Source organism: Hylobates moloch, unplaced genomic scaffold (genome assembly GCF_009828535.3).
Source record: "Hylobates moloch isolate HMO894 unplaced genomic scaffold, HMol_V3 SCAFFOLD_3, whole genome shotgun sequence".
NCBI classification, from domain to species: Eukaryota; Metazoa; Chordata; class Mammalia; order Primates; family Hylobatidae; genus Hylobates; species Hylobates moloch.
This window is the reverse complement of record NW_026652278.1, coordinates 134,170,614-134,188,209: the sequence shown is the minus strand read 5'-3', so window position 1 is coordinate 134,188,209 and position 17,596 is coordinate 134,170,614. Positions and strand designations below refer to the sequence as shown.

The window sequence follows — 17,596 nt, the reverse complement described above, 5'->3', positions numbered from 1 at the left end:
CTGCTGGCTGTCACTCCTAACTAACTTCCAGGCCTCCTATAGCCCAAAGGAACCACAGCCTCTTCCTCATCACTTAGACAACAAAATCCCAGGGATCGTTATCCCTTTAGGATCTAGATAAGGCATGCTAGCATTTATATTCCCACTTTACACCCTTGCCTTCTCGATACTCCAAGGGGAAAACAGTACAAGTATTTACTCTTGGGTCCTCTTTACATAAGGGAGAAATTTATATCCAAACTTCACCCCCAGACTCTTTCTGGAGTTTGTTGTAGTGCACATTTGTTATGGGCTGAATCTCGTCCCCCTCAAATTCATATGTTGAAGCCTTAGCACCCAGTATTTCAGAATATGACTGCATTTGGAGATAGGGCCTTTAAAAGACAATTAGATTAAAAGAGGCAATTAGGGCAGGCCCTAATCCAATCTGACTGGTGTCCTTATAAGAGGAGGAAATTTAGACACACACAGACACCAGGGCTGCAGATGCACACAGGAAAGACCACCTGAGGACACAGTGAAACAGCAACATTTGCAAGCCAAGGAGACAGGCCTCAGAAACCAAACCTGCCTATTCCTCAGCCTTTGACTTACAGCCTCCTGAACTGTGAGAAATACATTTCTATTGTTTAAGCCACCAAACCCGTTGGTAATAGGTTATAGCATCCCTAGTGGACGAATACAGCATTCCCCACATTATAACTCTCTCTCCTCCTTCTAAGAGCTCAGTCTTCATTTCCTACTACAGCTTATTTAGGACTCATTGGAGCAGGAGCTGGTGGAAGAGGGAGCTAGTTCCCTGCATTCACATATGTCTGCCACCCCAACCCATTTTTTGGCTTGTACATACTGGGTATTTTGAAGGTTTTAAGAATGTGGAGTCTTTATTTCATTTGTTCAAATAGAAATGACTGGGGGAAGACAAAAGCAATATAAAGCGTTACGTTCCAGATCTCAAATAAATATGTCATATAACATTCCATTGTAACTGTGTGTGTGCATGCTCATATTTTTCTGGGAAATGAGTCCACAGCTCTCCTCAAATTCTCCAATGGATTTATGACTGCAAAAATGTTAAGATTCACCACCCTATTATATTTGAAATATGACTCATTTTCAAATATATGATTTACATACAATTTTACAAATATAACCACTATGCAAAGTGTGAGAGCCATGAATATTTATTTTCAATAAATGTAAAATTCTAGCACACTCATTTGTTTTATCTTAAAAATCTCTTATTTAATTTGCCATGAAAAAAGAAGCTAAACTGTCTGTGAAAAACTTGATTTCTTTCTCATACTCACCCAGCCCCATGCTGAGAGATCGTAAAATCATACTGCTACTTATACTGGAAACAGCTATCTTCGAGCACTACCAGCAGTAAGAGGCATTCCATCTTATTCAATATTCAAACATGCATATGCATTAATACACCATAGACATTATTGCTTTTTTAATATTTCTTTTTCCTACTTTCTTTTGTCTTTTGTGTCAATGTTGATGAAACAACCAGGAATAGGAAATAGCAGTGGTCAGGAATGATCTGTATTCCTCCCCTCATTTTGGGAATTTTCATCCTTTTTCTTCTTCTTCAGCCTACCACTATAATCTACCTGATTACTACAGTAGGTGCTATGAAAATGTCACTTGATTACTATCCCTGGCCAGGGTTGTTGGCTGGGGTTTGGTAGCTGGAAGAATCACAGTACTTGGAGAATTTGGAACTGGTTCACAAGTTATAAAGTTTAAGAGTCGTTAGCTACCATGCAATTTAGTGCACACCAGAGAAGCAGAGAGAGAGACAATGTGTGTGGGGAGAGAGAGAAAGAAGGAGAGAGATACATAATGGAACAGTTAGTGTAGTGGAGGAAAAGAGACAGAGAAAGTTCTAATGGCCTGTCTCTGTTTCCAGTCATTCCTAGTGCCCAGCTGCATTCTTGTTTCGGGGTTCCATGGGGCAGCCAAGTATCTTTACAATAATTTACCCTTTTTACTTAAGTTCTTATTTCTAACAACATCCCCCTTAATTTAAATACACACAGACATACACACAATCATACACACAAGAGATGATGCTAATGGATACATAACAAAGTTTCTGAAATTTTTAAGTTTTTAAAAATTGAGATGAAAACAAGGACTTTACGAGTTATCATTAACATAACTGAATAAGCATTAAAAATCTATATGATGCTTGGTGCTATATTCTAGAAGATATTTTGAATAGTGAAGGATCATAAAAGTAGGTATGATGTCATATTAATCTCACCTGAGATAAAAATCTAGAGGAACAATGAATCTATGGAGAGAGTGTAGGCTGCTTCACTGCAAAGGTGAGTGTGACACCAGCCCTGTAGATCCTGGCTTGATTTTATTGCTTTAGACAGCAAGGTAACTACAGGGAATCACCTTTGATTTCTGGCCCTACAAAGATATTTCAAAAGGAAATGAAAACGATTTTGTCCTTCATTGGCAAATGGAGTTATGTTTTGGGGGTACAAGTGGGCAAAAGTTCACGTTTTGTAAAAGTGAATGCTGAATGAGTTTATTAAACCATGGAAGCATATGAATCCTCCAGGCTTATTCAAGGAAAAAGCCACAAATAACTAAAAAAGGTAAATATCAGGATGATTGATGGATTTTTAAAAATGCCTTGTGGTACATGCATCTGATGGCATGCTGATTCATATTCTCTCTTTTCCCAGTATTCAAACTTCCTACATGATGTACACAAGTAAGTCACATATTCCTCAGCCGCCCTGTAAAAGGACTTCGTCAGCATGGTCTATGTCTGGACTTTAATTATAACAGGGTCCTCTAAGCATCTCACTTTAAACGTTCATTTCCATAGAATCAGTAACTGCATTTATTTTACAACTCAGTCTTTTAGGAGGTATGGTTTGGTATTTCTGGCATTGCTGCTGTAGTCTTCATAAACACACACACACGCGCACACACACACATACACACACTCTTCCACTTAAAGTTAGAGGACAGATATGTTAACTATATTTCCAATTTAGTAGCAAAGTTCTGACATCCTCATGTCCTGATATTATTTCAGTCTCTCTCTATTGTGAGAAAAATCTGAAACTGCGCAGTGAGAAAGTTGTATCATCTTTCCAGCAGATCTCTATGACACAGCTTACCCATTGCTTGGAGATGGGTGTGTTCAGTGCTGCCCCATGGAGGAGAAATCTAACCATGTGAAGGCTTCTCAAAGCTGATCCACATCTTGACAGGGATTATTTGTTCCTCACTCTCCTATCTCTCTGCATTCAGCTCACTTGGGATAGAGGCTGAGCACAGGAGAAAAAGCTTGAAGAGAAGCAAAAGGAAGGGCTTCAGGGGCGCCAAGCAGTTTCTGGCCTATAGTGTTTATTAATTGATTCTATAAACATTTATTGAAACTACAGAATATTAGGTATTGTCCCAAGCTCTGGGAGCAGAGTGGTGAAAAAAATAAGTGAAACGAACAAACAACTCCCCCGCCAAAACAAAACAAAACAAAACACCCCAAAGTCCCTGTCCTCATTGGCGAGGCTTATAATGTGGTGGTCAAAGGTTTGAGGAGAGAAAGGATGCCTAGATGCAGGCAGTGACAGCAGGGGTGACAGCTGGGGGTACATACAGCTTCCTGGTTTGTGAAACTGTTAAGCCCCGACTTAACCCAAATTGATTTCACTGTCCTGACTTTGAGATTCCAGTCTTTTTGCATGGCAAATGGAACACTTGTGTACAAGCATTCATACACTGCTTTATTTAAAATGTGAATTTAAAGCACCCTCAGGGAGAAGGGCTGGGGTGTCTTGATGGGCTGGCTCTGGGCACCTTTACCTTTGAAAGGCTCCATCAAAACCCTTCCGAGAGAGAGCCGCCAGGTGGCACCTGTAAAGCGCAGATGGGGAGAGTCATTTGCCCCGCACCCTACACAGCCCGGAATAACCAGAGTGCGTGCTTTCCCCTGTGGGCTTGTTGGCTAGGAAGTGGGGGAGTTTTAGTCTCCGTCCAGACTGCTTGCTTACATACCCCGTTTTCCTGATACCCCAACATACTCAGGGCGGATTTGTCCCCAAGCAACCGGGATATCAAAGGCATGTCATAGGCTAGTTGGGAGCATCTCGGCCTCAGTCACCCGCCGCGACGTGGGGACTGGCGGTGGGTGGCCGAGGGCTGCTCTGAGTTGGTCTCCTCAGCCCGACCTCCGCCCGGGGCAAGGGGGAGGAGGGACAAGAGACAGGGGTCCCAGCGCGGCTGCGGACGGGGGTCCAGCAGGCGTGAATGGATGCCTAGACGCAGGCTGTGACAGCAGGGATCCCAAGCCCCTTCAAAAAACCCTCGGTCTAGGGACTGCGCTGCCATAGGCCGGGGTCTGGGGCGCTTTCTTCCTCCCGCGGGTTCTTTCTCTGTGGTTTCTCCTGCCCCCGCAGCAGCGTGGCGGCCTCGGGTTCCCCCTCGTCGCGGTAGCGGTGATCCCACAGCCCAGTCTGAATGGCCGACCCAGCGGGCAGAGGGGCCGCAGAAAGGGGTCGGGGTGCGGGGTGTGAGCACACGGAGCCAGCGTGGTAATTTCGGGGTGGGTAGCCGGGCCACCATCTCCGCTCTATCAGTAGCGGGAAGCGAGCAGCGCCAGTTGCGCGACTGTCGCTGCCGCGGCCGCCTCTTCTGGGTCGCTGGTGACATTGGGAGGAGACCGCTTGGAGAGAGCAGAGGAGGAGGAAGAGGAGCGGGGAGGGTGGGGGTTGGGGTGGAAGAAAGTAGCAATTGTGCCAGGGGGCGTGTGAGCAGCCGGAGAGCCAGCCGCGCTGGTGACAACTTCTCTGGGGCGCGCGCGGGGCTGGTAGGCGAGGAGCGAGCAGGGAGCGTGGCCGAAGCCAGAGGCTGGGGGAGCTGCTGGAGCCTCGAGAAGCCGCGGCCCGCGCCCTGCGCCGTCGCCGCCGCCTGCTAGTTTCCTCCGGGTTCTCAGCCCCGGGTGCTGAGGCTTCGGTCTATAAATAGCAGGTTACAGCTCCTCCTGGGCGCGCACACGCTCACACGCTCACAAGCGAACGCAGGAAACTCAGGCTAAAAGTGTCTGCTGCTGCTGCCGCCCCCTACTCCGCCTCCGGGAGAGGTAATTACCCGCCTGGGATCCTAGGGCTCGGTGGGGAATTTTGCAGGGTGGGGTGGCTGATGGTGGGTAATCCGGGAGGCGAGGGAGCGTGTCTGAGAGCGTGGCGGCACGTCTTGGAGGGGGGAGCCTGTCTGTTTTGCATCAAGTTTCTCAGTCTTGCAGCCTCCATCACCCCTCCAGCTCTTTAGCTTAAAGGGTGGGGTGTGCCGTCTCTCCTCGGCTGCTGGGGTACCCCTGTCACCGCGCCTACCCTCTCGTCGAGCGCCCCTCTGCCTGGCGCGCGCGCGTGTTCGCATTCTCACTCACACACTCACACTCTCCGGGCCCCCCTGGAACTCTGAGCTCTGGCCTCGCTGACCTTCCAAGGCTGCGCCCACCTGCGCTGTCCCTGAGAGACGCTGAGGTTGGCCCGGGCACTCGCTCTCACTCCCAGTCCTGATGATCACAAGCTGCCGCCGCCGCCGCCGGCCTCCGAAGAAGTCCTTAAGAAATAGAGGCAGTGGTGGGGAGTGAGGATGACTGATGTTGGTGGTCCCGGTTGCCTTGTTTTTTGTTTTAAAAATAAAGAGCCCATCTCCTTGACCACCTTCATCCTACCCTCAACAGCTCATTCTGGCAGAGAAGCCTGGCATGTCTTCTCCGGGCCATCAGGCAACATCTCTTGTCCTACCCCAAAGAGGTCTCGCTGAGAGGTTAGGGCCTTGGCGCGAGAGTGCCTGGGTTTGGAGCGGGGAGGTCATTGTTTCGGGTCTGAGAACTATGCTGCAGGCTCCTCAAGCTCTCTGGCACTCCGGCAGGGCCCAGGGCCGGGGAATGTCTGGGAGCCTGGTTCCTGAATGTACTTTCAGGCTGGTAGCTGATATGAAGATGAGGATGCTAGAACCACATATACCTGTTTTTCCCCCTCCCCACGCTTCTGAATTCTCCCTTACTTGGGGGCAGTAGTTTCTGCTCCTGGGGAGGCGGTGGAGAGGGGCCCAGCAGTTTCTCTTTGGGGGACAAGAGGGTGAGGAAGCACATATTGATTAGGTTGTTGCTGCTGCTGCACAAAACTTACTGGAAAAACCCGGTAGGATTTTCTATTACTCTTGTTTTAATGATGTAAATTTGCTCCTTTTCCTCTTTTATCTTCTCCCTAACCAGAACTAGTTTTCCTTTCTCTGTCTAGAATGTTATTTGAGGTCATTACATTTTATGACTCCAGATGTTACATTTTGCATATCTCCTTCCTCTCAGTATGACAGACAGAACTTGTTTATAAAGGTGTGGCTCTGTCAATAAAAGCCTAAAGACAGAGGATAAATTCATCTTCTCTCTCTTAAGATGAGCTCCAGATAGTTCTTCTATAGGTGTACAACTACATTTCAAAGACCTTGCTTGAAAAAGGAATTTTCTTAATGAGTTCTGGACCAGAAATGGTAGTAATCTGACTCAATGATAAAGCAGCATATAAGGTGCAAGGAATCATCAACAGGGCAGCTGGCTGATGATGTGTAAGAAGTTGAGTAAAGCAAGGACTGGGCAAGTGGGCATTGTCAGTTCACATAGTATACAAAGAAATGCATCCTCTCTTTTATGCATTGATGCATATACATGCATTATGTGTTCCTTTGTGATATAATCCTGTAAAGCATTGATAGGAAATGATCAATAGTTTTGTGAAAGGTACATGGGCATTGAAGGTTGAACCTCGTGAATTTGTAGTAATGTAAAATGCTATTGCAAAATGGATTGCTTTTTCAGTGTATTTCCTTAAAATGTGATTTAGAAGATTGTCCTTGAAAGGTTATGAAATGTGTGTGTGAAGATAGGCTAAATGCTCAGTATCATTAAGAAACATGTTTGCAGATTGAAATACTGCTCTTATTCTAGGAGAGTATTCTCTTTGATTAAGCATATCAATATTTATTTGTGATAAAATAATGATCATTATGATGTGCATATTTATAACTCAAATTTGCTTTTGACTCTTTATAAAGTATAAGAACAACCAGATAGACCATTTAGTCTTGTCCCTCTATTTAAAGTAGCATGCAGTCAAAGGTATAGGCAGAAAATACTTTTAAAATGTTGTGTTTGAGCTTCAGTTCGGGGCTGCAAATGGAATGACTTCATGTCTCATAAGATTTTTGTCAAAATACTAAATGGCTCTAATATCATAGACTCATCAGTTAAACTTGATTATAAAATAATGCTATTATATTTTAGTTGTGTGAAATGGAAAATCATTAAGCTTAGGGAAAAGCCAGATATTTGTTCTAAATTGTGCAAATTGAAAGTAATTAATTCCTTTCTGAAACCTTGGAGTATCTTCTAGGATAAGTACTATAAATCCCCAGATGGGTAACAAAGTTAACTTTCACTACCTTGAGGCAGAACCCAAGATGACAATTCTCTGAAAGACAGAAAAAAAAAACCTGCCAACTGATCTTAAAACTCATAGCAACCAAATGAGTGGCAGTTTCTGGGTAAGTATTTGACATCTGAGAACAAAAAGCTAAAGAAATTATGGAATCATAATTAGTGAGTAAAATGCTTACTGAATATCTATTACGTTTTCTTATTTCATAGTGAGTAATTCCCAGTAGTACTAATATTAGGTATACAAATATCATACCTAATCTGTATAAAATAAATTCTTGTCTTTCACAACTATGGGGATTTTAATAGATAGAAATGCCCTGTTTTAAATAATCTCAAGTTAAATGTTCAGGTGAAAGCTGTTATGAGTCTCTTCTGTATTATGTACCTTAGTTTTTCAACATGCCCTGTATATCTTTCTAAAGCCTTAAGGAATCTTTTCCATAGGCCACTTTGTTAATACTTTTAAAAAATGTTGAGTTAGAAACTTTTGATTAGAGAGCTCTTTAGAGCATACTCTAATCACATGTACTATAATATTTAGGCTTCAGAAATGAGATTATTAAACAAATAATTTTAGTTTAAACATTTATTTTTAGATAAATCCAAATGATGATGCTATGATTGAATTTTGTTGTGCAAGGTACATATGGTCTTTGTGTTCTAAAACTTGAGAGCAGTATATACCTAGAAAAGATCAGTATATACCTAGAAAAGACATTAAGATATATGCAAAAATTTTAATTACTCTTTCAGTCTCAGGCACAATGGTCACTTGAATCAAGCTGTGTTAGTTTATTTTTCTAAATATATTTTCACTACCTTGTAGATTAAAAGAAGCATTTAAAATGTTCAGGAAATTTTATGGACTATATTATGTATAATTTATATATATATTTATATATGTCCAGTATATTATATATAGTATATATAATTCTATATATATTGATTATATATCTATATATAATCAATATATATAATCATATATATTGATTATATATGATTATATATATCTACATTATAGATAAATATATATAATCATATATATTTATATATCAGAAATATTTTATATATCAGTATTTTTAGGTTTATATATAAATATTTTTTTTATATTTATATTTATTTATTTATTTATTTAGTTTTATATATATAATTATATATATAATTATATATAATTATATATTAATATATTTGATATTAATATATAATTTATTAATTTCTTTAATATATAATTTATTTATTTTTTTAATATATAATTTATTTAATTTATATTTTTTGTTTTATATATAATATTTTTATTTATACATATAATATATACAATATCTTTATATAATTTATATTTATATATAATAGTTTGTATAATAATATGTATATATTATAATATACAATATCTATTATATCTAATATATAATATATATTAGATATATTATATATATTAGATATATAATATATTATATATAATAGATATTGTGTATATTATATGTATAATTGTATATATTATATATACCTGTATATATAATATATACATGTGTGTATTATATATATTTTATACTTACAATATATAATATATTATAATATATATAATAGTTTTTTATATAAGGCACAGTTGTACTCACTATCTTATTTCTTATTTCTTGGAAGTATCTTGCTATCAGTGGTATACCATAAGGCCAACGGAATATCCAGGAGCCAGAACGTTAGATTTTTTTCGATGGACTGTGTAATTTCACCAAACATTAGCTATTATAATAGATGTCATTCCAGCATGATGTGAATTGGATTTCAATACAGTATATGTCCTTAAATAATATATTTCAAACTAAGTTTCTTGAGTTGCAATATTTTGAATAAATTCTATCTTCTGTATTAGGCAGCCATGCCAACTTGGTGTCCTGATTTTAAATAGCTCTATGAAGAACTAAGTGAAATAGAATTGGCAGTAATTTGTTTAAACTGATTAAAGGAAATTTTGTAAACAAATTAAACAAATTAAAGTAATTTGTTTAAACTGATTAAAGGAAATTTTGAGAAGTTTTTCAAATCATGTGGTTTTGGTTATACATTTCTTTGGGAATTATCTAAATCAATAATATTCAAGGGAATGAAGGCAACATCTCCTCCCTTAAAAGGAGAGCATCTATCTATCTATCTATCTATCTATCTATCTATCTATCTATCTATCATCTATCTATCTATCTATCTATCTATCTATCTATCTATCTATCTATCTATCTCTATCTATCTATCTATCTATCTATCTATCTATCTATCTATCTATCTATCTATCTATGTCTATCTATCTTTACATGCTCTTCTGGTTATGAAAATAAAGCAATGCAACAAACAATGGTGAAATTACTCAATGTTTTTCTTTGTTGTTTTACAAGGATAGAAAAGTTTGTGAGATACACAGACAACTTTAATTGTCATGCTGGCTTCTAATGATTGGAGTAACAACATCAATGTAAAGCATCTTCCAAGATCCAAAGAAAAATATAATTTTTAAAAATTTTCATTTACTAGTTGTTTATGATAGATCATTTATTTATATATTTTAAATAGCTTTGAAGGAGAACTCCGAGATTTTTATGTTTCTCAAAATAGAGTGTGAGTTTTTAAATGTTAAGCAACAATGATTTACAGGGAATCATCTTAATATTTTTTACTATGAAAAATTTGACAGAAATATGAGCTTTTCACCTTTCACCTTAGTTCTTAAAATAGATAGTTATAGTGCATTAAGTAGATCAGACTTGGGGACTACCATTTTAGAATACAATGAATCAAATAGAATATACTCCCTGACCATCAATAGCAATCTTTCCTTTAGTTCTTTCAAAATGGTTCTCATTCATTTTCATGGGGCTTTGCTTTCTTAGCCAAAAGATCAGAGATGAGCTCTAGCCATTAGAAAAACCAAAACGCAAAAACTATTCAATGCTGGGAAAATAAAAAATAAAGTAGGACTAAAAACCAGTGGGATCTTTAATTGAAGTTAGAACCTATAGGTGCATGGAGATTATGGCTATCTCCAAGGAAGCTTTAAAGTACTGTTAGTGATCAGTTAACACTTCATGATGTCTTTTTCAACATCTTCTTAGGCGAAACTTGCTAGATAACCACATATTCCACTTAGAGATTAGCATACATCACATTCGTAAAAGAATAGCTGCATAGTTGATGCACAGTAGTTAAAAATCACTTTTTTTAAAAAAGTAAAAATTTCTTGTCTTCATTAACAAAACCTGCAAATCACTTTGTTTTTAAAAAGTGAGGATGTCCTTATTAACAAAACTTGCAGTTTTTTATATTAACTAATCCACTCAGATCTTTTAAATTTTAATTTGAGATGGGTGTGATTTTATGGTATATGTCATTGCATTTATTTCTGATAGCATGGTTATTTTGAAGGAATTATGAATAAATTATTTTAGACCTGTTGTTCTGAATAAATTTGGTTTAAAATATAGCATTTCCACTTTGTTGAAGACATCCATTGTGCGTTTGGTGTTAAAGACACATTTAGCACTAGGTGGCAGTGTGCAATGCTTAGAAACCTTGAGTCATTTTAAGTGCAATATATTCATTTTTTAAAACTTTTCTTTTAAACATAATTTATTTATATTACAGTGAGTTAATAAAGTTAAAGTCAACAGGCACCTAAATTCTTAGTAGTATATTCAGAAGATCGATTATGAGTAATACTTTAAAGATTTGATTGTAATATTTAACACACTCTGCTTTTATGTGAGATCTGCTTATGTGAGGAACTGTTAGGAATTAATTAAATTAAATATGCTAAAATTCTGTTTGTGTCTGGGTAAGAGAAAGGAAAAAAGAAAATTAAATGAACATGATAGCAAAAAAACCTTATGATTATTCTAAAATAGATACTGTATTAACCGTTTGCATTTTTAATCCCAATCCCCTCACAGCATCTGCTGAGCAAATTCTTTTTTTCTAGGAGTCAAGGACTATAATTATTAATTTTTTTCTGTTGCATTGCCCCTGGAAGAATGCAAAAAAAGTGAAAATTACCTCAATGACGCTTCAGCAGATCCCCTAATGTCCTCTGTTACAGTGATGACCCGGTCACCAATGACCAAATTGAATCAGCCATGTAGTACTATAATTTATTGGTTACAATGACAGCTGAAACTTGTTTTACAATTTCATCTTGGTTAATCTGGATATGTACACCCCTGCCTTTGGCTGAAAAATTAAATTATGGGCCATAGCAGAGTAAATTAATTTATTCTGTCATCTGTGCATCAGAATGTGATCTCTGTATTGTTTAAGTGTCTGGTTGGAATGTCCTCAGGATCAATGTGGTGGACATTTCAGCCATGTTCACTGGATGTGGCTATCATAAGAATGGAGAACAAAGAAATTAAGTTAATGAACCCAAATTGGCATAATTAAGAAATGCATTTCCTTTTTTAAAAGCTTTTTATTATGTAACATTTCAAAGGTAGAAAATAAGAGTAGTACAATGCACTCCCACATACCCATCAGCCAGTTTCAATAATTGTCAAATTGTGGCCATTCTCATTTCATTTACAATCCCACTCACATTTTCCCTCTTAGGAGTTTTTGGAAGCAAACCTTAGAAGTTACATCAAAAGAAATACACTTGCAAAGCAGTTATTTATAAATATAGTTATCATACAAACGAAAATTTAAAAAATAATTACTATAGTAAAAACACTACATATTTTACTTTAAAAGTCCAAACTCTTGGCATTAGGTAAATTAAGTACTTGAATTTGTTACATGATTGAGATATAGACTTCAGTTTATATTCCATGTCATTTTTTTTTTTTTTTTTGAGATGGAGTCTTGCTCTGTCACCCAGGCTGGAGTGCAGCCTCTGCCTCCCGGGTTCCAGTGATTCTCCTGTCTCAGCCTCCTGGGTAGCTGGGATTACAGGCGCATACTACCATGCCAGACTAATTTTTGTATTTTTAGTAGAGATGGGGTTTTACCATGTTGGTCAGGCTGGTCTCGAACTCCTGACCTCAGGTTATCCACCTGCCTTAGCCTCCAAAAGTGATGGGACTACAGGCATGAGCCTACCAGACCCAGCCAAAGTTTTACTTTTATAAGCGGCAGACATTGTAGATACAGCAGCCCCATGGAATATGAGAACTTAGCTTTTCATAAGTCGAGGTTTTACCATCATCTTTAAAGGTACATGACATATAGTAAGCTATAATTTTACTGAGGTGTGAATTTAAGTCACATCCTTTTGGATGAGCTCTGAACTTTCAGAGTGAGTCCAGCCAGTGGCCTGGCAGCCACACCCTCATGTAACTTGATACACTGGTTGACATATTCTGTCACTTTCTAGGGCAGTCTGTGGTGAGTGTGAGAATTGGGGAATCTGAGAAATTGTTTGGTTCTCCCCTTGGAGAATGTCATGGATCTCCTGAAATACACATTTTGGATATTGTATAGAGTTGAAGTTTTAAATGAATAGAATTTTTTCAGATTTTAAAAAATTGATGATAACACTATGTATGAATCTTTGTGACATTAAGCATCTAAAAGCAAATATAATTCCATTGTAAAAAAAATTTGTAATTTGTACCTAAAGGGTTTATGCCATGGTGTGTTTTTTATACTTGCAAATTATATAGGGAGCAAAGCATATGTATAGTTTTCTTAATATTAGATACATACTTTTTTGACTTTTTTTGAAATTTACTGCAATATTTTTTCCATAGGGTATGTTTTAAAGACTGCCTCCCAATTTATTCATGCTATTCATATCCTTTTTCCCATTTTATATTTTGGGCAGGAGTAAAGAATAGTATACACTCAGATTAGTGGAATGAGAAATAATTGATACAGTTGGCTTCTACTCAATTTCTAGGATTTCTTTCTTTTTTTTCCTACTCACTATTTTTCTGATTATAAATGTACTAAGTCTCCACTGAAAAACAAAATGGCAAGTAGAGAAAAGCCTAAAGAGTCAGAAAAAAAATCACCAAAAGACAATATTGTTAGAATTATATCATATTTACTTGTAGAGTTTTTGTCATTCTTTTATATAAGTTGAGATATATTATGTGTATGTGTGTGAAAAATGAATGCCTGCTTTTTGTCACTTAGAATTCTATAGATCAATTCAATTGAATTATTGATTGAGTCTTACTATTTGCCAGGTACTGTGATAAGCTCTGTTCTGGTTCACAGCAATAAAAACTTAAAAAAAAAAAAAAAGCTACCACTTTCCCATGGCTGTAAGCACTTGTCTAACTTTTCATTGCTGTTTAATAGTTAGGCCTATGAATTGTTATCAATTGTTTAGCCTTCCCTCTCAACTTAGACCTTAAGATTATTGGTAATACTTTTGCTATCACACTGCGATGGATATTTTCTGTATGATCTCATTTTTTTATATTCCTTGTCTATTTCTCTCATTGTTTTTCTTAGGAGTGATTCCTAGATGTGATATGCTGGATAAAGGGTATGAAACTTTTAAAAGTGCCTTATACATATTACCAAATTGCTTTCCAGAAAGCTTGCATTCATTTCATTCTTTCTGGAAGATATAAGTCATTTTGCCATCCTCACCAGTATTGAAGGATTTTTTTTTTTAAAGTTTGTTAATTGGATAGGTGAATGTGATTGTAACAACAACAACAACAAAAGCTAAAATTTATTGAGCCCCTCTTATAGACAATTTACCATGCAAAACCTTTATATTATCTCATTTACTCTTTGCAGCAACATAAAGGGAGGACAATATTTTAACTCCTATTTTAAATGTTCGAAAACTTATTTTTTGAGGTTAAGTGACTTACCCAAGATCATATAGCAGGTAAGTGGTAGAATTGGGTCTTGGACCAAGATTGATTTTACTCAGAAGTCTAGGCTTTAAAGTACTATGCAATATATCCATGTAACAAGACTGTATTTGTACTTCTTAAATTTATACAAATAAAAAAAGTACTATATTCTTCTACTATTGTTTGAGATTGAACATTTTTGAAATGTGTATTTTTATTTGTACTTCATTTTGTAATGCTAATTCATATCTTTAAACTGTTTGCATATTGAGACCTTGGTTTTCCTATTATTATTATTATTATTATTATTATTATTATCTTTGAGACTGAGTTTCCCTCTTGTCGTCCATGCTGGAGTGCAGTGGAGCAATCTCAGCTCACTGCAACCTCCGCCTCCAGGGTTTGAGTGATTCTCCTCCCAAGTAGCTGGGATTACAGGCACGTGCTACCACGCCCAGCTGATTTTTGTATTTTTAGTACAGGCAGGGTTTCACCATGTTGGTGAAGCTGGTTACGAACTCCTGACCTCAAGTGATCCACCTGCCTCGGCCTCCCAAAGTGCTGGGATTACAGGCATGAGCCACCAGGCCTGGCCCCTTTCATTAATTTTTAAATGTCCTTTACATATTAGGGTAAGAATACTGACCTGTTGTCATTTATGTTATTAATATATATGTTTTTAACATACAAAAGTTGAAAATGTGTTTATGGGTTTATGGATAAGTTGAATGTCATATTTCTTGTGTGTGTGTGTGTGTGTGTGTGTGTATGTGTGTGTAGACAGTACTTTTTCATTTATCTAAATTAGGTTTAAATTTACCTAAATTGTTTTTCTCTTAGAAAAATTATATCTAATTCTTTAATTTTTTTTCCTCTCTAGTCCATCCAACACTTTTGTTGTTGTTGTTATATGATGTGAGATAAGGATTAAATTGATTTTCTCCCTAAAAATAGTTAAGCATGTTTCCAACAGCAGTTTTTAAATAATTCCTCTATTTCCCACTTGTTTGTGTTTCTATTACCTCATATTACATTATATTTTTCTAGAGGTATACACACACGCGCACTCACACACACACACTCACACACTCTTACCTAGATTTCTGGTTCTGGTACATTCATTTAATTCTAGTGTTTCGTCAGTTCTTCCATTAGTATCAAACAAGCTTAAATGTCATTGCTATTTCCTTAATATCTGATAGGATTGATACCTTCTTCTTCTTGATTTTCTCTGATGTATGTGTGTGAGTGTTTGTGTGCCCCTTTTAAGACATTCTCACTGATATTTCTTCCAAACTAATTTTAGAATAATGTTGTAAAGCTGTGCCAAAATATTTTTAGATTTTAATTGAAGTTTCATTGAGTGAATAAATGGAATTGGGAAGAATTAGATTTCGAAATTTAGTCTTATTATCCAGTAACCTGTTGTATCTCTCACTAAAGATTTGATTTTTGGGCCAGGCGCGGTGGCTCACGCTTGTAATCCCAGCACTTTGGGAGGCCGAGGCGGGCGGATCACGAGGTCAGGAGATAAAGACCACGGTGAAACCCCGTCTCTACTAAAAAAATACAAAAAATTAGCCGGGCATGGTGGCGGGCGCCTGTAGTCCCAGCTACTCGGAGAGGCTGAGGCAGGAGAATGGCGTGAACCCGGGAGGCGGAGCTTGCAGTGAGCCGAGATTGCTCCACTGCACTCCAGCCTGGGCGACAGAGCGGGACTCCGTCTCGGAAAAAAAAAAAAAAAGATTTGATTTTTGGGGACTTTTCATGCCATATGCAAGGACTCATGCTAGACATCAGTGATTTTGCCAAAACATTTTCTTTTTTCATGCTTCACTCTTCAAAAAGACTAAAGAATTATGCACCATACCCTATGCCCCATAGACCCCCATTAGCTTCAATCATTCATGTTCACGTGTTTGGCCTAATGGTGTCTCATGGTCCTCCAGGAAGGGAAACGTGAAGCTTGAAAATGTTTCTTTACAATTACTAGGCCACAACTCTGCTCTTGACATATATTTGTCTTAAATTATTTTACTTACATTAACCTAAGAAGATATACTCAGTATAAATATTTAAAGAATAAGTATGAATAATAGTTAATTTCTTAAAGAGCTCATTCAGGTGTCATAACATTGTCCAAAATTACCTATTACTTTGTATAACAACAAAATACAATGCAGCAAACATTGCTCAGTGTGGTATTTTGTTTCCATCTCAAATCTGACAACATTACCCCTAAAATAATAGACTTTTGGCCCATTACAATACAGTGGCGAAGTTGGATATCTAGCCTGAAACTCTAGCTCATATATTTGGGTCTATATTCTAGTTATAGACATTTTTTAAAATGAAAATAGCCCAGAACTATTTTCATACATATAAGCTGTTTATGTATTTCTTAAATGCTGCATAACTATATACTACAGTTCTCTTTCTTTGACCTTGGTATAGGAACAAATTTACTTATTAAAATCACACAGGAGAGAAAGCCTTGCTTTTATTAACAAGAGCCGTGTGGTTTATCCTGAAGCTGAGACTTACTTATCTCAGGCTAGTGGGCCCTACATCTCCTAGTGCTCTGTCTCAGGAAGCTGCATATAGATAAGACAGATAAACATTGTGTGGAGGCATCTTCAGGCCTACTTATCTACTCCTCAATTCCAGTTGTGTTGTTTCCAAGGGCAATTCTTCTGTGTGGTGGGAATTGTGTGTCTAAATCATATGCGAGCTATAAGCTTTGGGAATGTAGAAGGACCATATTTACCTTTCTGTCTAAAACTGCAGGGGATTCCACATGGGTGGGTTACTAAGTCAGATTCTACTACTAACATCCACTTTGCTTTTCATAGGCTAGATAATTGAGCTCAGCAACAAATGAAAACAGGTGAAGAGCTTATAATTTCCTTTTGTTAAGATTCTCGAATTTCCATGCTTCAGTTTACATGTTTCTTTTGGGTTGAATGTTTGAAGCAACAGGAACAATGCCCTAGCAGTGATGAAAAGCCCCTCAAAACCTCAAGGGAGTTTTTCTCCCACTTATTTAAATTTTCTTGTCAGAATCTTTTAGGCGATGTGGTACTGATAAAGAGTGCGTGTGAGAGAAAAAGAGATCAGTGTAGATACTGCAGAACAAAAACATTGCAATGGGATTCTAAATCATACTACATTTAACTTGGGATCCTAACTTATACAAACATGTATTTTCTATTTCCAACACATTGGTCCACAAAAACATTAATTATAATAAAAAATGAGAAGATTTTATGGAAAATACAGTCTTAGTTCAGGAAGGTACCCTCAAGGACCTCTAGTTTTACTA

The 17,596-nt window shown here is 37.5% G+C and overlaps 1 protein-coding gene across 3 annotated transcripts in view; it reads left to right on the top strand.

The window, feature by feature from the left end:
• Window positions 1-4,788: 4,788 nt before the first annotated feature.
• The window catches only part of INPP4B (inositol polyphosphate-4-phosphatase type II B), an 834,063-nt gene continuing 821,255 nt past the window's right edge, over window positions 4,789-17,596 (top strand). For 2 of the 3 annotated variants that reach the window (XM_032147659.2, XM_032147654.2), the window contains exon 1: window positions 4,974-5,119. The gene's annotated coding sequence lies outside the window, so the exon portion shown is untranslated. Of the gene's footprint in view, window positions 5,120-17,596 lie in introns of all 3 variants that reach the window. The other variant, XM_032147632.2, reaches the window with a different exon arrangement.